The 20,567-nt window shown below is 51.5% G+C and overlaps 1 long non-coding RNA gene across 1 annotated transcript; it reads left to right on the forward strand.

Moving 5' to 3' along the window:
• The first annotated feature begins 2,097 nt into the window (after positions 1–2,097).
• On the forward strand, positions 2,098–19,222 carry LOC132684755 (uncharacterized). The gene is made up of 2 exons (XR_009612777.3): positions 2,098–2,183; positions 18,787–19,222. It is a non-coding gene; the product is annotated as an uncharacterized LOC132684755 (long non-coding RNA).
• Positions 19,223–20,567: the final 1,345 nt, after the last annotated feature.

Consider the following 20,567-nt stretch of genomic DNA (forward strand, 5'->3'; position numbering starts at 1 on the left):
CGTGAGATCGTGACCTGAGCCGAAATCAAGAGTCGGATGTTTAACCGACCGAGCCACCTAGGTGCCCCCCAAATATCACCTTCTTACAATACCCACCTAAGGTCCAAGGCCATCCATTAAACCTCCGTGACAGGCCCAGACCACTGTCCTTCCCTCTCTGTAGCCTCCCTTAGGTGGCCTGAATCACCAGGAAACGATTGGCATGTCCTGCCTTCCCAAGGAGAGTTTAACCTCTTTGAGGGCAGATGCCATGTTTCAGACGCTGGGTCCTCCCACAGCACAGGAAGTAACATCTCATCTATTGTCAATGCCCCCCAAAATCATCTCCATAGATTATGAAGAAGAGATAATGAACAAACATTATACAACGGAGAGTCATGGAGCGGAAGACCTTGACCAGGACCTCAAAGCCAATGTATTTCCAGCTCCTGACCGTGGGCCCACAGCCTCCCAGCAGGACAGGGGCAGAGCTGGAGGAGTCCAGGGTCCCCCACCCAATGCTCTTTGCATAGATAAAGCTCTGGCAAAGAGCCGCACTAATGAAATCAGTTCAAATGTATTTGACTTGTGCCTCCCAAAGAGATTGCATTATGGCCCAGTCCTCCACGTCCCTGCAAAACGCCCTCTAATATCTTGTAGAAATAACGTTCTGCAAACACAATTAAGGCGATGCTACTTAAACGTTATCTATAATAACATAGAACAAAGTAGAAGAACCAGGAGGTAAAAATTACACAGTTTGACAAGAATGCATTTGGGCCAGATATCAATTCTTCGTTGGTCAACTGAAGTTGATTATAAAACCAGTAGGGAGACTCCAGGCACGGGAGCGCATGAAGTCCTTGAAGGTTAAAAAGTTTTCATTGGATCAGAAACAGGGCTAAGGGAGTCCAGGCCAGGATCCCAATCATCAGACCGAAGCTTTTGTGAATTAAACTGTTCAGAGTGAGGGTCTGGTTCAGAGTAAAGTCACGAACCACAAAACCGGGATGGGGGTGGGGGGGGTGGACATTCAGACCCACACCCACGTAGTGGGAAAGCAGGTGGATGACCCAGGCAGACTCAGAGCAGGTGGCTTTCGGAGCCATGAAGAGCCTGTAGATGATTCCACGTAACCCCTTTGTTTTTGCAGATGAGGCACTGACAGTCAGGGCACAGATCTGTCGCCGGTGCCCCAGGGAGCTAGATTAGAGCTGTAAGGGCACACCCCCCAGTTCTCAGTTCTTTCTATTCCAGTAACCACAGCAGGGGCACGTGCTGGTGATCTCAGACGACTGGCCAGAGTCCGGGGTGCAGGGCGCCAGAGGTCGGAGTGGCCAGATAAGGACACAGGGAGAGGCTCAGCAGCCGGGCCGGGCTGGAGCCCGAGAGGCAGGTCACGGGGAAGGAAGTGCCACCGCGACCCCATGGCTCTGCCCCACCTAGGACTCTGCCTGCCTCCCAGCCTGGACACCGGGTTATGAAGACAACATCTACACCTCTGTCCAAGCCAGTAGCACAGACCTTTGCAAAAGCCGATCGATGAGTGATGACCGGAAGAGTGGGCTGCACCTTCCTGAGCAAGGTGCAATTGAGATTCTGAGCAGAAAGGAGAGCTGACGCGATCAGACCCGGTGTCCATCCACTGCGGTCCTCCTCTGGCCAACCTGTTGGTCTACTCATACCCCCGGAGTCCTCACTGTACACCCTGTCCTTCCAGATCCTTCCATCTGACAGAGCCCGCTCCATACACCCCACCAGAACCCTCCAGCGCGTCTCCAGCCAAGTTAAAATACTCCGGCAAAAGGAAGCTGTGCCCAGGTGGACACGACTTAAAGGGCTCTCACAGCTGCAGCTTACAGGGCGGTCCTGCTCTTGACCACGGCGTTGGTCAGGGCGCGGTTCGCGCAGCAAGAGCCACACAGGCTGGTCCACGAGGGTCCTCCGTTTCCGCTAATTCACCCTACCTGGGTCTTCAAGACACAGCTACCGTGCCAGGGGACGGCGATCCGGAGGCCGGGCCTTCCCGACGGGAGCAGCGTGATTCGACACCGGAGTGATCAGTGAGGCGCCGTTTGTCAAGTCTGAGCACACACCGGAGTCGAAAGAGGGCAGAGTACCAGCCATCCGTCTCCACACGCAGCCTGGCCAGTGACACCCTGCAGGGGCCACGATCAGCCCACCGCCCAGCGAGGCCCAGACAGGTGAGCCAAGATGTGTGCAGGGTCCCCCCGGCTAACGAGTGGCCGAACCAGAGGCACGGGATTGTGAAGGCCAGCTCACTCCCCGGACCTGCGGTCTTCCTGCTGTCTTCCCAGGGCGCGGGGCCGGAGCTTCCGCGTAGGTTCATTTCGGGGCCTGCCTGTCTCCGCACAGACGCGTAGACGTGTGTGCGTGCGCGTGCGCGCACCAGCCTATGCGCGTGGGTACACAGATAAGCTCCAAGGAAAGTACTTCTGGCCACACACTAGGAATTCCGGCACTTCCTCGTCTGTTCTAGTTTACGTTTATTATGCGACCCGCAGTTTGGAGCATGATTGGATCCTCATGCGCCTTTTCCGGATGGTGGAACTGAGGTCCGGAGAGCTCACCTGCTGCATCACCCATTCTCCATAGGCTGGCTGGTGTGGAGTCTCCAGCATGCTGGCCTTTCACGCTCCCCGTGGGGGGGGGGGAGGGGCAGGGGGGGCTTTGCACCCCCAACCCCAGCCCCACCCCCACCCCCACCCCGCCCCGGTGGCCGGGGGAGGCCCTGATTCTCCCCGCCCCTGCTGCACACCCCCAATCCCTTCGCTCTGGTTCTCGGGTCACACAGTTGCCCCAAGGGGCCAATGCGACCTCGTTGTCTGCGCAGTGCACCCAGCGCCCTAATCGTGGCCACCTTCTCCCTGTCCCGAGAGCCGCACGGGGCCACCGAACGGCCTCCCACAGAAGGGGTGAGGGTGTGCTGAGGGTCCCCGCCGCCTGCGGGGGACTCGAGCTTCTCCAGCCGCCCGGAGGCCTCAGTGTGAGGGAATCTGCGGGCTGGGCAAGTGCATCAGACCGCGGCCTGAGGACAGGGCGCGGCCCATTGTCCTGGCGGAGTTTTGTGCGTCGGAGCAGACCCCTCTCCCGGCTTCTGCCGGTTCAGGAGACAAAGCCTGAGCTCCCGGCTGCGGGGGCCCAGCCCGGGAGCACTCGGGCAACTCCCGGCTTGGAAAGCGGCGGCTCGGCGGGGCTCTGGGAGCCCTGACCGCCCAGGGGGACAGCGGGGCCCCCCGCCGTGGGCGCCAGGAAACGTCCAGGAGGCCTGCAGCTCTCCTCCCCTCTTCCTGCCTCCCTGCAAGCCTCTCCGGAGGAGGCGGCTGGCGAAGGGCGGAATGTCACATTTACGCTCCGAGCACCAGAGTCCTTGGAAAGCTTAAGAGTGCCATCTTGTGGCCGAGAGGGGCAGCCGCAGGGCGCCGCTCTCCCCGCGGCGGGGCAGGAGGAGCGGCCCTCCATCCCTCTCCTTTCTTCTTCCTTTCCGGGGCCCAGCCACCTTCCCGGCCTCGGCCGGACCCGCCGCGGCGGCCCGAGGCGGGGGAGGGGGGCACCGCGACGCCCTGGCCACACCTGCACCCCCGCGCACCCCACCTCGGGCCCTCCCGGCGCAAGCCAGCACCCCCTCCCCCACGCACCCCTCCCGTGGGGCTCGGCTTCCTGTCCAGCCCGCCCGCGCCCGGGGCTGTGAACTCTCGGCGGCGGCGGCGAACCACAAATCAGAACGTCAGCTAGAGGCAAAGCTAGCCCGGGAGATGGCAGAGGAAAGAAAGGGAAGGAAAGAAGGAGAGCAAGGGGGGAGGGGGCTGCAAAGGGTCCGGGTGAGAACAAAGCCGGGGGAAAGGGCAGAAGAGTCTGCACTTGGCTTTCGGCTGCTTTCAGCGGTAACTTCTGCTTCCAGAAAGTCTGCTGCGTGTTCAGAGTGTTGGAATTATAGGTTCGGGGGACGTGGTCACTTTCAGGACTGACACAAATAAAGGAACGCCCTGGAAAATGCCCAAGCTCCACGCCTGGCTTGCCTTGGGTCCACGCTTGTCCTGGGGTGGGGGTGGGGGTGGGGGGGAGGCGGTGTTCAGCTTCTCCATCTGTAACACCAGGCGACTCCGAGGCTCTTCGAATTCTAGTTCGGTGACCCCCTGCCACTGCTCTCAACCTCCTGCCCGCCCAGCCCAGGACTCAGCCCACATCCTGGCAGAGATGCCTGCTTTGAATTTCCGCTCTCTCCCTCTCTGAGTTTTAGATTAAAATGTTTCCAAGTAACAGAACAACACAAAATGGCAGGAAGGAAGAAAGTAAAGGAACAGTGAGGGTCCAAACGGTCGCGCCCCCTGGACAGCCAGACTGGGCCCAGCATCGCTGGCTTTGAAATAAGGCTGCTGGGGAAGCGGCCGGTACTCCGCGGGGACTGTCCACGTCCCGCTTGCGCTGACACTTGACCCACAGGGCCGTCCAGCGCCCCAGCCCAGCCGTGGTCCTAGGGGGTGGAACAGAACATCGCGCTCAGTTGTGGCGATGTACGGGGACCGTCACACCGCACCCCAGAGCCTCGATGTCTGGCTAATACTGGCCGCTCGTATTATCCGTGCACACATTCTCTGAAGGGACTCTTCGGTCGTGTTGTTACCACCTTTCCTGCTCTGATGAAAAACAGCCGGGAACACACCAAGACGGGAAGGGCCACACTAAGGAGAGAACAGAGGCTGGAGTCCTGGCTTTGACCTTTGCCCTCCTCTCCTGGCTTTTAAAGCTGCTCCGTGTAAAAGGGAGGAAGAAAGAGCCCCTTTTACCGTGAAATACAATATCCTAACACACCGTGCAGGTAGTTTCAAAGGCGCAGGCCCGGCCCAGGCAGGGATATTTAACAATGCCTTTTGCTACTTCCCTAATTTAAACTAAATTTCTATGGGGGGGGGGGGGGGGTGGAGGGGGAAAGAGTCCTGAGGTCTTACAAAACAGTACACGTGAAGTCGCCCTTTTCCGCAGATTGGTTAAATGGGTGTTTTTAATGCAAATTAGTTCAAATTGCTATCAAGAGTAATTATTGTAAAAGACAGGCGGCATTTCCATCATCCCTCCCTCATTTCGTTCTTCTAGAGTCTCTTTTAAATAACTTAGCCATAAAATTTCAATTGACCACTGGAAAAAAACAGAGCCATCGGCGGTGGGGAGAGAGGCAGGAGGAGGGCGCCAGTGGGCCGATGAGGGTCCCGCGCGCGCCCCCGCGCCCCAGGACGCGCGAGCCGGCGGCCGGGGGAGGGGAAGGGGTGCCTGCCCGCGGGGTAGGGGAGAGGCAAGGGGGCGGGGAAGGGCCGGGCGCCCCCACCTGCGGCCCAGGAGCGCGCCCCACTTCCCGGCGCCACGCGGCCGCCTTTTGAACCAATACATTATAATAATATTAGGTAAAAGCGGGCGAGCATATGAGGTAGAAAATTGCATCTCATTTGTTCTAAATTTGCCAAAGTCTAAATCTTCGGGGAGATATTTTGACTTTACATATTTGTTAATGGGGTCTGTTTCTTATTGCCCCAAAATGCTTAATATACAAAAGGAATCAGATTCTCCTGCTGGCCTTAATTCATCATAACAAACAGAAATAGAAACTTGATTTCGAGTCTCTTGCACTGCCTCGCCTCTCCAATTCATATGCGCGGCATCTCGATCATTAATAGCTGCTGCAGGAGCCCTTTTATTTACCTATTATGGCATCATTTGTAACATAAAACTGTTGTGTTCTCTTTTCATTAACAGATTCAGTTGCAAATGCTGGGGAAAAAAATTACAAAGAGCCCCTTTTTAAAATGTGCACATTTATTGGGATTATTAAATCACAGCGGCTAAGAGTGGTTGTCACCAACTTAATTTAAAAAGCTGATTATTACTCAAGCCCTCTGTACTCCAGGCCTGATACTGTATAATTAGCGGTTGTGATTATTTAGTTAATTTGCAGATTAGGAACAAGTGCCTGTTTTGAAAAATGTGCCCACTCGACCTTCAGCTGCAGAGAGGAGTGAGCCAGGCCCCCGGCCGGAGCACAAAAGGGTCCTGTGAAATGAATGCATTTTGATGCAGGTCACCAGGAGAAAAGGGACGCCTTTCAGACCATCCGCCTGGATCCTTGCAGCCAAAAGTCCGGCGTGAAAGCCACTCCAGGCGTGTTTCAATTAGCTCCTTCCCTGGCGGGGCCAAATCGAATCAAATGGCGCACTTGGAGACTAAACAAGTTAAAAGATGGTCCTTGTGGGTGCCAGCCGCTAAAGCGATGGTAACTAGACAAAAAGGTCCTAGTGACCCAAAGCTCGATAAAGGTCTAGCCGTCAAGACTGGTCTGGGGCGGAGAGCCGTTTGGAGTTGGGAACAGACCCCATCTCATATGCATTATTGCTATGGCTGGGTTTGTCATCAGTCATAGGATGGTAATAAAATTTGTAACTGTTTCCCTTATACTCTGGTGCGATTTACCTCGTCTAATAGACAATGCAAATGCTGAAAGGCACATATACATCTTCATTATATAAGCTGGTGCCTGAGCCATTCTCCTCCAGAGACAGTTTTATTCATTTTTATACAATTTGCCTACTGCACGGTACAGATGGTTTCTATTAAGTAAAATATCTGTTTTCTTCCAAATTTTTAGTTTTCGTGATTAAATTACTTTAAAATGATGGTACATTGTATTATATTCTTTCATGACTTAATTTAGCTCGGATACTCGGAGCGTCAACTATAAGCCGAGTTTCATCCGCTCAGAAAATCGGCCACATACTGTGATTTCTCTTCTTTATCAATTGCTTTCACCCCGAGTCTTAACGACAGGGATTATTTTCCAGAGATAAATTTGAATATGAATATATACGGAAACTTCGGACTCCTATTAAAACCAGATTTCTCTCCCAAAGTGCTTGGAATTTGAGATGTCGCCTGTTAATAGGCAAGGGGTTTTTTTTTGTTTTTTTTTGTTTTGTTTTTGTTGTTGTTGTTGTTTTCTGCCCGTGTCTCTCTGTCTCGGCTACAATGTGGCTTGTAGTTGGAAACGTTCAAAGCTGCTGCCGCCACGTGGCGGGCCCTGGGAGCCGCTCTCCTTCCAGCCTCCGCGGCTGCACTCGCTGGGCTCCGGCTGAGGGCAGGGGCCCCTGCGGGCCCAGGGAGGGCGGGCAGCGGGGGCCGGGAGGCCCACCTCCCTCGGCTGGGAGAGCCCGCCCGCCGGGTCTCGCCTCCTTCAGATGCCGAGACTCATTTCTGATGCTTGGCCATCATCCTGACGTCTCCCCTTATTAGCGTGACACCAGCCAAACGCGGCCCCAGGATCTCTCCTGGCTCACAGTCTGCATGCATATTTCATTTTCGCTTCGTGCCCCCAACTCTTGCCACTGGAGTGCCTGCTGACCAGCCCGGCGTTGTCCCCTTCACCCCTGCTAGCTCAGCAGCCCCGGACCCTGACCCTGACGGCAAAGCCTCCTGAGCAGCCAGAGCAGAAACACCGTGCCCTTTCCAGGAGGGAAGAGAAAGGGGGCGTGGGGGCGCAGGGGGTAGGTGACAGCGAGGAAAGGGACAGGCAGAGGAGGGGACAGAGGCTCCTTCCCCTCACAGCCTGAGCCTCCAGGACCCGCCATGAAGTCCCTGCCACCCACTTTGCAGAAACCTCCCCAGGCAGCCAAGGCTGTGACTTGGGGTGACGCTCCAGAAATGAGGGCCCTCGCCCCGGAGCTCCATGGGAACCCTGGGCTGACTGCGGGGTACGGTCTTCCCAGCTTGCACTAATGCTGCCTCGCTCTTGGTGAGTCCCCAGACTGCATGGCGGTGACCCAGTCCTCCCAGAGCTGAGTCCAGGGGCAGGCAGTGGGGAGACGCTATTCTAGTTCCAGTCCCACTTGTGACCCCAGGGAGGTCAATTAACCTCTCTGGGACTTGATGTCTGGCCGGCGTTATGGAGATCACATAAAATAATAGGCCTAAAAAGGGCTTTGAAACAGTTCAAAGTGCTTGACGGACATAAGGAATGATTTTTACCCCGGCGCTCACTTTGGACATGTCCCGAGAGCAAGACCGAGAATAACGTGGGCAGCCCTACGCCGTGAGCAAGGAGGCCACACCAGACAACTCCTTCTGGAGGGAGGTTCCTGAGCAGGAGCGCACAGTTCCTAAGGATAAAGTGTCAGGTGGAGTCTGGGACGTGTCTCTTGGCACCGGCAACAGCTTCTTTGTAAAGGGGATGACCGCCCGGAGGCCCCCCTTATGCCCCGTGTGGTACTCTCCGTGGGACGTGACCCCACTTTCTGTCCGCACCGAGCTGGGCTAACAGGGCATGAATAGATCGGAGGGAAGGAGGCAGAGGGAAGTGAGAATAAATTTCCTTCTCTCCCGCAGGAAATGGGACTCAGGAGAAATCACTCCCACGGGGCCGCCCTAGAGGCCCGTCCCTGCCTGATGCTCACGGTGGGTCAAGCGGACAGCCTCATTCCAGAAAGGCCCTCAGGACCCACCAGGCACGTCTGTGTCGGTGGGAGAGATGCCAGTGCCCACACAGAGGCAGTTAATTCTACCACCAGGATGTATCAGGCTCTAGACTGGGAAGAAGATTAAGGCGACCCGTCTTAATTCTCCCTGACACGCAGCTGGTGTCCAGCTCATGCTTCCAAAGGCCTCTGATGCTTTCCCACCAGGAGCAGGGGAGCCTCGTCCCACTGAGGGTCACCCAGCCATCCACAGCACTGAGATGTGGCTCGTTCCAAAGGAAGGGAGACCTGAGAACGGTCAAGTCTGGAAAGACCCAAGCTCAGGCTGACCCACCTGAGAGCCCCCATGAGAATAAGAGACCTGGAGGGTACGTTGCCCCTCAGCCAAGCCAATGGCTCTTCCTCCTGCTGCCCCATGCCTCCAGAAATGCCCACGCGAACCCTGGGAAAGTCCTGCCGCCCCACACCACAGGCAGATAGATGTAGACACCCCCCTCTAGGGAAACCCAGATACTCAAAGGCAAGTGCACAGACTCTGCTCTGGGGAGGGGCCACAATCAGGGGGGATTGGTGGGGGGGGGGGGAGCCAACAAGGGTTGTGGTCCATGCCTCCCTACGTCCCTTGGGAAAATGATCAGGAAACTTCCAGGAGCTTAGAGAGTTTCCTCTTTGCTTGTGCAGGATGGAGAGATCTTGGCAACATTGGAACATCATATTATTCTGTTCCAAGGAAAGATTTAATGGTTCCAAAATCAATTTCAGAATGTAAGAATGACAGTAGGTAATACAATAAAGTCACTCAAAGATCAGGGGGCAGTTAAACAATATACTGGAAGACTGCATTATGCAGCCATAATGTGCTTTAGAAGAGTGAATTCTTCCTTGCTGAAGAAAGGGCATGAGACTGATAAAGCTAAAAGTATGTATGGTGTGCTCACTGGGCACTGGGCACAGGTCTGCTCCTGGGAGACAGGTGTACTTCCGACTCTGGGGTCCGAACACGAGTGGGTCCGGCTCTGACTTGCTGACTAGCCACGTGGCCCAGAGCACCCATTTCAGTTCTTGGCTTCCTCCCAGGCAAAACGGGGGAATAGTAGGAGCTCTCTCCAGAGTTGCGGGAGGGTTCATGAGATCCAGGTGGTAGGGGCGACGTCCGATGCCCAGAAGATGCTCCAGAAGTGGTGCCCTTCGTTGGCTACAGTCCATGCACAGAACAGCCATTAGCCCCTGACAGCCTTACAACCCATGAGGCTGGAAGAGGGGATTGGGGGATGGGAGCAAACCAATTTACATCCGGAGGAAAATGGAAACCCCACCAAAGAAGCTCATGAGTCACAAGAAATGAGCAAGTCCGACCTCAGGTCTATGGGGATTTGAAGAGGGAGAGGTGTTATCCAAACAGGTAGTTGAGAAAGCTCACAGAAGGAGGTGGGCTTTAAAGCATCTGGCTCTCCAAAGACATGAGGAAGCTAATCCAACCTGGAGTCAAATACCCAGTGCCTGAAGACTCGATCTACATCTTCGAGAGAATGTAAGTTGAGGGAAGAATTCAAAGCGAGGGGAAACTAACACAGGAGTGTTCCAGTATGGGGGCTGGTGCCGTGTTATCCATAACCATTGGGTGAGATTGGCCCAGTTCCCCGCATCGAGTGCTACCCATCGGGAGGTTTCCTTCAAGATGCTAAAGTAACAATAGATGTGCATGTCTGTAAGACAGCACAGGCAATTTGGTGAGAAAAAGATCTCACAGGTCAGTCATGGTGTCACAAAGACAAAATAATTGCTCATGGACCCTCCTTTTCACTTTGTAATTTTGTCCCACGATTTTAGGAAGCCAAATGTAGACACTGTCAATGTGGATATATAGTATTAAAAGGCAAGGTCGGCCTTCCCCAATTGTACGTGATACACAGCTGGTGCCTATGGACCCAAAAATCAATTCCAAGAGTGAGTCTATCTCAAGATACCATCAAACAGAATTACATTCTGATATCCCTTCCACGTCTTGTACTTAGAAACTTACAAGATCAAGCAATTAATTTCCCAATTGGATTACTTAGACAATCATATATGAAAGTCTATGGATATTAAAAACTATTAAGAGCATTTTAAAGGCAGCATATGCTAATCTTTTCACAGAAAGGATAAAAATCCGAATCCATTTGCTTCATAACCTTTCTGCCCATAAACAAGGAAGAATATGGAAATTTCCAAATTTGCATGCAAAGAGAAAATATTTTAACTCCTGGGGGTTTATACAAACTCCTTTCCACAGTGCTCTCTGGGGAATATTTTTCACCAAATCGTATTTTGAAGCTACATTGATGATCTGGCTCATGGCCCAGGCTGTCTTTAAATTTCATCAAAGTTTTGCTAGCTTCGCAGACACTGTGTAGAAGTTGGGAGCTTTATTAAATAGACAATATCTGAGCTGACTTCTATAGTCAATGACAGGAATGACATTTGGTGGCCATGGGATGAACATGATAGGTGACTGAAAGGTCTGTGCGACAAACAGGGTAGGAAAGGAGAAACTATCTCAAAAATAGAATTAACTGTGACTTAGTGTTAATGCCATGTGGGATCCCGGATTGGATGCTAGAACAGAAAAAGGACATTTGCAGGGAAACAGAGTGGGGAAACCCCAACGAAGTCTGTAGTTCAATTAACAGAACTGTGACACAGTGATCCTCGTAGAGGTAACCAATGTGCCCCGGGTTATACACGATGTTAACACGAAGGCAAGCTGGCTGGAGAAGGGCAGACAGGAACTGCCTGTGCTAACTTGGCAATTTCCCTGTAAATCTGAAACTATTACAAAATAAAAAGTTTATTTAAAAAATGTGACTCAGGAAAAGAAACCCAGTTGCGGAGCTGGGAATTTTCATCAAGAACAAAACCCAGTCATTTGGGGGGAAAATTGTGCCGTGAATTCTGATAAATGTATCACGAGAAAGGCAATGGCTGAAGACCGTCACAAAACACAGTGCGGCTGCCCGGACCCCTGGCTTGTCTTTGACCAGTGCCCTCTGGCATGTCCCCCCAAAGCTGGAGAATCCAGCTTTCAGGCCTGACAAGTTTTGAGCAGAGTAAGGCAAAATCACAATATGGTAAAGCGGGAATAGACTTGCCCCACAGACTCAGGATTTAAATCCAACTCCAAGCGTCTCTCTTATGAGGCCAGCAGGAATCTATCTCAACCGTTGCATGGGAGTTCCTGTCCCTCCTTCAGTCCACTTAGGGGCGTGGAGGGTTCTGGGGTGTCCAGAAGATGGGCAAAGGCCTTGTATCCCCGGCACATCCCCAAAGCATCACAGGCTTCATGGCTCTCCATATCATTTGAACCCAAGGGTTCCCTTGGAGGCAGGCTTGGGGACAGGAAAGTCAGTGTGGTGGGCAGCCCCATCCCCAGGGACCCGTCTTCCTGAGTGCACCATGGACAGCTCCACCTCTGAGGAGTTCCAAGAAGCTTCCTACCTCCCCGGTATAAACTCTTCAGGAGCTCAGGTTTTGGAAAACAAAAGCCAAGATAGGTCAAGTCAGCAGCCAACATTTCCCTTGGGCAGAATGAAACAGCTTCTAGGGCATATGAGAGTAAAAGTAGCTGTGAGTCATTTAGGAGACTTCTGGGGGAAAAAAAAAAGTAATGCAAATGATGAAAGCACTGATTATCTCATCTAACAAGATCCTAGAGGAACTCTGAATGCTCCTTTGGTGACTCAATAGTGTATGAAGTTTCCTTTAATACTTCCTCTGTAGGCATTTGGGTGGCTCAGTTGGTTAAGCATCCGACTTCAGCTCAGGTCATGATCTCATTGTTCGTGTGTTCAAGCCCCATGTCAAGCCCCATGTCAGCCCCATGTCCTGACAGCTCAGTGCCTGGAGCTTGCTTCAGATTCTATGTCTCCCTCTCTCTCTGTCCCTCCCCTGCTCATTCTCTCTCTCTCTCTCTCTCTCTCTCTCTCTCTCTCTCTCTCTCAAATAAATAAACTTAAAAAAATATTTTAAAAAAATACTTCCTCTGTCATCTTCAAGGAGCTGTCCATGTATCCCCTCATGTTGGCGAAATGGCTGCTGTGGTGCCAAATATCACACCTTATACCACAGGGTCCCAAGCAGGAGGACTTTCTCCTGGTTCTTCTGTCTCTTATTAACAAATGAAAACTTTCCCAGAAGTCCCCCGAAGACTCTCCATATGTTTTATTGGCCAGAACTAGATCACATGGTAACTTAAACACCAATCACTAGCAAAGGCAAACAAAATTGCCAGGAATGACTTACACAGATCATGTTCACCCTCTGGAACCGGGCCTCCAAAATTCAGGGTTCTGTTCGCAAGCAAGAAGTCTAGCTGTTAGGTCCCCGACACGGTCTGGGACACCCTGACCGTGGCAGGAGACACAAGCGAGTGTGAGAAACAGAACAAGGGTGTCGGGTAGGGCTGTCGTTACTGTGACAGAACAGTGAGCGAAGAGGAGAAAATCCAGACCTACTCCTTCTTCCTGGACTTCACTCTACAAGACTCTCCTGGGAAGGCTGTCGGGGTGGCGTGCCGGTGACACGGTCTGCAGTCCCCAGAGCCCGCCAAGGACACCTCCACCTGTCTTCCAATGGGTCTGCCTTGCCCAAGGAAACAGCTTGCACGATGGCCCCTGGGGTTCCACAAGGCAGCAACCCTCACTCCTCCCTTGGAGACCCACAAGGTACCTTCTTCAGAGTTTGGTTCATTAGAAAGGAGCCCAGTCCCTCCCACAGCCCACCTCCCCTCACGTGTAGTTGAGGGGGCTGGTGGGAGTGAGCCCGTGCTCTGCCCACCTGTGCCCCGCCCTCCGCCACCCTCCCACGTGAGGTGAGTCTGCTCACCTTCCAGCATTTACTAGATAGTTTCCCCTAAGTTGGCTTTTATCGTCAAAAATCTGTTTTATCCTCATCTGTGAAATCCTGGTTGTGATGAGCTAGTTTTACTTATAAAAAATAAAACAACGTCTTCAAAATTTTTTTTTTAATTTTAATGTTTATTTTTGAGAGAAAGAGAGAGAGAGACAGAGTGCGAGCGGGGAAAGGGCAGAGAGAGAGGGAGACACAGAATCTGAAGGAGGCTCCAGACTCCGAGCTGTCAGCACAGAGCCCGACGCGGGACTCGAATCCAGACTGTGGACTACGAGATCATGACCTGAGCCGAAGTTGGCTGCTTAACCTACTGAGCCACCCAGGCGCCCCATAAAAAATATAACACATTTCTAAATATTAATTTTTAAATGGACGTCTCCATACCGTCAGAAAGCACATTCCAGCCACCGACAGAACGCATGCCGCATTTGGAGAACAGTCCTCTGATGCCGATATTCAGGGACTGGGGTGGGCGACAAATCTGGGTAGATTTTCTGTTTGTAGCTGAGGACGTGGGCCAGCGGTGAGCCCACGAAATAAAAACTTACAGAATATGCATCAAAATAAGGAGAATGGGGATAAAAGTAACAAAGAGGCAGACAAAAGAGATGAGACAGAGGTGGGGGCCGGGGGGTGGGGTGGGTGTAAGGGTGCGGCGGGGAGGTGAGTCCCATGCTCAAGGGGAGCCCTGGAGAAGCCAGAGCCCCCCCTCCCCCGACAGGAAACAGGACGAAAAAAGAAGGTGACCCACCAGGAGGAGGGGCCATCCTGTCAACAAATGGGGAGAGGACCTTGCTTCTGGGGAAGCCACCAGGTGCAAAGCCAGAGGGGTCCCACCCCCACGTCCTGGGGCAGCTGAGATTTGAATCCTCCGAGGGGAAAAGAATCACCTGAAAAGTTTCAGGTTATGAGGTTTGAGAAAGAAGAAAGACGGCTTGAAGCTGTGTTCCCCAAAAGTGCTGCAAACCGGGTGAGGAGAGGGAGCCTGTGAAGCATTGAAAAGCCGAATTATTTTTGCTGAGGTCCCTCTAGCTATGACACTATTTAATAGACCATTTAATAGACAATTACAAATCCGGTTGTTTTCATTATAGTAAACAGACAAATGCCCACACAATGGGTAATTTTGTGGATCAAACGGTGGAGGACGAAAAGGTGAAATCCTGGAAGCCGGGGATATCGTCCTCACTCCCAGTGGAAGGAAGCACACAGCAGGGGCAGAAGCAGGGGCAGAGAGAAAATTCCAGAGGCCAAGTCTCCCATCCCGCACAGGATGTCTCAGAACTTCTTCCGAAGTGGTAAATTCCTCCTAATCCAATTCCAGTTAAGACACCCCACCAGAGGCCTGGATGGATGTCCTGAAATCTGTTCCAGAGCATTCCCACCCAGCCTTCCTGCTCTGCCTGGTGTTCGGTTCACGCCGAATCTAGAGGGTCAGCTGGGCCCCTTCCACAGGCCGCCGGCTCTGCCTTTTTTTGTCACTTACAGGGACGAGCAAATAAGACGGGATGAAGGCAGCCTGGTGGTCACAGACCCCAGCGGCCACATTTATTTATAGCCCCACAGTCCCCTGATCAGAGGTCACGCGCTGACCTTCCCTGGCCACCTTGCCAGCCTTGGCTCCAACCTGTTTGCCTGAATCTCCCAGAATAGAGAAGACTTCAAATGCCTGAGATTCAGGGGTCTTTTGTAAAGCAAAAAGCCCGAAGAGTCATATTATTAACGCCACACACGGGTGCAGGTCACGATCAGGCATCTGACTTGTGAAACTACCCTGGAGTAAAATGTAAAGAAGGATGAGATAAATCTCATCCGGCGATCCCAACCGGGTAGTGGCGGTCCAGAGTGGAGCCCGACGGAACCAGCCTCTGTGACGACCCTTCATCACCGTTCCCGGACCCCCCGAACCCAGCCTCGCCCCTAAAGTGCAGTTTGGGACAGCTTGCTCTGCGCAGCTGCACCCATTCGGGGACTGCGGGGGGAAGAGACTTAGTGAGAGTTGCCTAAGCCCTGGCTTCATCCCCTACGAGCCAGAAGTCTGTGTTCTTGATTAGGAAACAGTTTTCTGGGTGCCTGGGAGGCTCAGTCACCTAAGCACCCAGCTCTTGATATCGGCTCAGGTCATGATGTCCCGGCTCGTGGGACCGAGCCCCACATCAGACTCTGCGATGACAGCATGGAGCCTGCTTGGGATTCTCTCTCTCCCTCTCTTTCTGCCCCTCTGCTGCTCACTCGCGCTCTCTCGCTCTCTATCAAAAAAAAAAAAAAAAATTAAACTTTAAAAAAAAATCTAGAAAGGGGCCGCCTGGGTGGGCTCAGTCAGTTAAGCATCAGACTCTTGGTTTCGGCTCATGTCATGATCTCGTAGTTCGTGATTTTGAGCCCCGAGTCAGGCTCTGCCCTCACAGTGTGGAGCCTGCTGAGCATTCCCTCTCTCTCCCTCTCTCTCTCTGCCCCTCCCCTGCTCGGGCACTGGCTCTCTCTCTGTCTCTCTTTCTCTCTTAAAATAAATAAATAAACTTCAGAAAAATGAAAAAAAAAAAAAAAAAAGGAAACAGTTTTCCTCCACAAAAGGAATTGTCCTGTGATGTTAAATGTGGATAATGGGACCACAGGGACGGGACTGAGGCATGGCAAGGGGTGAAGCCTGTAAACCAGCCCAAACTGTGCTTACTAGAAGCAGCCGTGGGGGCCGAACCCACCCCCAACCTCCGTGACCTGCCGGATCAATAGCCAAGGAACAGATTATTGATCTCATTTTGATCGGGAGTCTAATCGATCATAGTTTTCATTCACAACAGAACCGCAATCCTGTGGATCCGCAGCCAGGAAAAAAATTCAAGTCCCCTGTGGTAATTGCTTATGTTATGAAGATAGCAACCAAGTGGGAGGGACAGAACGGTCTGAGGCGTGACTCCAAAATCACGAGGTTTTGTGGATGCTTTTTTTTTTTTAATTTATTTACTAAAGCTTACACATCTAAATAAGTGTTTTCCCTTTAAAACCTGCCACCTGGCCAGCCTTTGCTCCAAAGGGGCCCCCTCTGCTCAAAGCCAGCTTCAGACTCTTCCTCTGGCGTTGGGTTAGAATCCATTTACGAGTCCCAGGACGTTTGGGTCACGCCTCTTTTTTTTTAATTCATAAACAGTATTATTCAAGTCAGCACCCGACTTCAACTCAGCGGCTCGTTGGCCGTTTAACAAACACAACGGTGCCTCTGGCTCAAAGTTGGTTAGAAGGAAGGATGAGAACACCAACACTTTGAAAAGGTAACGTGACTTACAAGCAGGCCCAGCCCCTTCCACAATGCACCGGAAAATACACTTTTTAGCGACTTTTTTAAATTCACCCGCACCGGCGCATGCAGCCTTAAAGCCTCAGTTCAAACGCTGGCTGTGGAATTTCACAGGTCAAAAGCCATACACCAGCAGTCAAAGCAGATCCCCGACTCCAGAGCCTTCTGATAAAAACGCTTTGAGTGCAGTCCCCTTGGGTTTCAAGGGGAGATTTTTAGCAGGAAACCTCCTGACCTCAAATAATGATCTCGAGTGTCTTAGTTTCTCTGCGGTTCCAATATTCATCCACTCCATTTGGGGGACACGGGGTTGTTTCTCTGTTTGAAATCTTCGTCACATGCCAGAGCAGGGCCTGCCTTCCGGTACAGGACTCGTAGAAGACTCGACGTTACAGAAAAGTGACTTCTCTAATGTGGCCACGAAACAGCTGATGAATGATTACCACCACCTGACGCCCAGTTAGTAGGGAAATGTTTCTTTAGCAATGCCTCCCTTGACTTTTATTCCAAAAGGGAGATCACTTTGAATTTGAAAATGAACCGCCAGACCCACCCCGGGCCACCCAGCCATCCGAGACACGCGCACACACACACACACACACACACACACACACACACACACACTGGTCGCGTGCCTACTTCTCAGCTGCAGAAAATCCCCCCCGACCCCCAAAAGCAATGCAATGTAAAATTTTGCTACTGAAAATGAAGGGAACAGAGAGTTTTTAAAAACCCCCTGAAATTCAACGGGCTGCTGATTTTGATTGCACAAGTAAACAAAACTAAAATAAGACTTTGAAACATCTGTTTTTTCAAGGGTCGAAATCGCCGAGCTTTTTGGTCGTGACTGGAAACAAAAAAATCCCAGAGGAGGTTTTCATGAGCAAATATCCCTCCCGGCCACCCCCACCCCCGAAAATGGAAACATCGGCCGATCACACTTGTGGTTACATCTTTGTGTCTAAGTTCCGCGTTCAGAAAACAGGTGTGAAAGGGGAAGGGCGACAGCCCCAGGAAGGAGGGGTGCAGCGAGCCCTCTCTGCCGAGAGGACAGCCTGTGTTTACTTCCTTCGGAGAAGCGCTTACCTTTAGTTGTTTCCACTGGAAGCGAGGCCATGTTTTAACCTCAATTTTCTTCCAACCCTTCTTTCATTACAAATAAAGGTGCTAATATAGAACTGTGTGTAATAAAGGTCTTCATAAAACCAAGAGAGAAAATTAAAACAATTATGAAAGTAGTTTTTCATAGTGGTCAATGATGTACAACTCCAATTTAACTGGCTGTCCTATTAAGAGGTGGCATTTATGACTTACCCTTTATTTTCATTTTGTTGTATATATATATTTAAAAAAAAAACTTACAGTTTATGTAAGGAGCAAAACACAAAAACCAAAAAGTTCTGCCTTGAAATAGCCTTTCCTCGTGGGCCATCACGAGGGCAACATGGTGAACCGTGGCTGGGGGGCCCCTGCCGTGCACCTGCACGTGAGCTCGACACAGTCATTCTCTGGGTCAGTGCTCAGGTCTCACGGGCAAAGGGACGTCAGACTTGCAGTCGGACAATTCCGGCACAAGAAGATACGGGCCGTGGTGGAGGCTTCTGTGTACTCGAGCGGGGCATGAGATCGGAAAGGAGGTCTTTTGACCACGGTGGGGACATCTACATTGAAGCTGAAGGGCCAGCGAGGGAGGGGGCACATGGGGGGCTCAGTGGGTTAAGCGTCTGACTCTTGATTTCAGCTCAGGTCATGATCTCACGGTTGGTGAGTTCAAGCCCCACATCAGGCTCTGCGCTGATAACACGGAGCCTGCTTGCGATTCTGTGTCTCCCTCTCTCTACCCCTCCCCTGCTTGTTCTCTCTCTCTCTCTCTAAAATAAATAAATAAGCCTTAAACAAAAGAGAAGAACCAGCAAGTAAAGGACAAGCCACCAGAGAGAAAGGTTCCCCCAAAAAGAGCATGTGTGTCAGTAACTAGGAGCCTGGACGGAAGCCTGAGCAGGGATGACCTTGCCCCTCAACCTCACGGGGGAATCTCTGCTCTCCGTCTCTGGACACACGTCTTGCTTCCAGGTGTGGGACCCACCTCAACAACCCAGGTTCAAAGCCATTTCAACCTCACCGTCCTGAATTCTGTTCCTTCCTCAGCCAGCAACAAGGCTCTGGTAACATCTCCTGGCCTCGTGGATCCGCCATGAAAGCTTCTTGGATGAGCCTTAACAAGATGCGTCCAGAAACAGAAAGCACCGATCTGCTCCAGAAATAACTTGCCCTGGGAGCCGACACATAGCCTGCAGTCGAGTTTTTTGGTGAAGCCCTAAGTTCAGGGGCTGAACGAAGAAGGGAGTCCTGATTCTGATCTAAGTGTAACAGGTTCGAGGGCCCTGTACTTCCTCGTCCAGATAAAGGGCCACTTTGGAAAACATATTCCATTTTACCAATAATTGTGGGATCCAACTGTGTGCAAGTTCCAGGCGCCTGGGATACATCAATAAAAAAAAAAGCCCCCAAAAAAGGCCAGAACAAAAACAAATGTTGTCTTCATGAGCCTAGATATACAAAGTGCATCTCTCAAACCTGTGAAGGCTTTGTTTGTTTGTTTGTCGGTTGGTTAGCTGGTTGGATTTTCACTGTGGTGTCTCGTTTCTGTGAACCAAATATCCTCATTCCTGGTGGAGACGCGTATGGCATTCCGTACTAAAAATATCAATAATGTTGATGTTCTCTGACTCAGCAATTCCACTTCTGTTCTCCTCTCCCAAAGAATATCCACCCCGAAATACAGAGAGACGTCTCTACAAACAGATGGCCATCAAAGCGTTCTCTACATCAGGAAAACATTGAAAACAATTTGTGGCCAATGAGGAGTGTGCGGTGGGGGGGGGGGGGGGGGGCGGAGAGTTAAGCACGTTACGGTTATTCCACATCACAAAATACTTGTGAAGAATGAGACAAAATATTTACAACATTAAATAAATAAAATAGTGGGGAACAAAATTGTGTATGCATAGCCTATGATCGTGGGTGTGTAAAGGAAAATAATTTGGAAAAAGATTGGAAAAACAAATAAACACTGAAATATTAATGGGAGTTATTACTTCTTCTCTCCATTTTCCCCCAGTTTTGCATTTTTCTGCCATGAGCACATACTTTTAAATGGGAGAATACAATAAACAAGGAGACAACATATGCGGGTCGGGGGGAAGCAGTCGGAAGGTCAAAGGTGAACTTGTGTGCCACTGGAATGCTTGATGGGGCTCTCGAGTTTATCGGTGAAGACGTAGGTCAGATCAGACTCTCTGGGGACATTGCCCGGGATCTTGCCAATGTGTTTTCTCTCTTCTAGTTGCTTGAATACCACTAGGTAGGAGTGGCAGAAGGTCCCCATTAGGACCAGCCACGACACTTCCCTACAGAGAAAAAGCTTACCATCGAAAGAGAGAGAATCTCCCTCTACATGTCTATATTGCCAGGACTAAAGAGTATGACAATAATGATCACTGAGGGTTTGGTTGTTCTGTTTTATTTTTTAGAGAAAGAGAGAGAGAGAGCAAGGGGAGAGGGGCAGAGGTGGAGAGAGAGAGAGAGAGAGAGAGAGAGAGAGAGAGAGAGGATTTCATGTAGGCTCCAGGCTGAGCATGGAACCAAAACCGGGCTTGGTCTCGTGACCCCAGGATCATGACCTGAGCTGAAATCAAGAGTCAGACACTCAGCCGACAGAGGCATCCAAACGCCCCAATGATCACCGAGGTTTTAAGCAAATGGTTTTCTTTCTTAACTTCCACGCTCAAGGATGACCTCATGCACAGTCTTCCTTCTCATTGCTACCAAGCTGTCTCCCAAACCTGGCTCTGTCTGCACCTTTCCGACACCCCACCCCAGCCCTGCAGGATCCCTCACGCCCAGCCCTGTCCCCTTTGACCTCGTAG

Source organism: Panthera onca, chromosome D2 (assembly GCF_046562875.1).
Source record: "Panthera onca isolate mPanOnc1 chromosome D2, mPanOnc1 haplotype 2, whole genome shotgun sequence".
Taxonomy (NCBI): Eukaryota; Metazoa; Chordata; class Mammalia; order Carnivora; family Felidae; genus Panthera; species Panthera onca.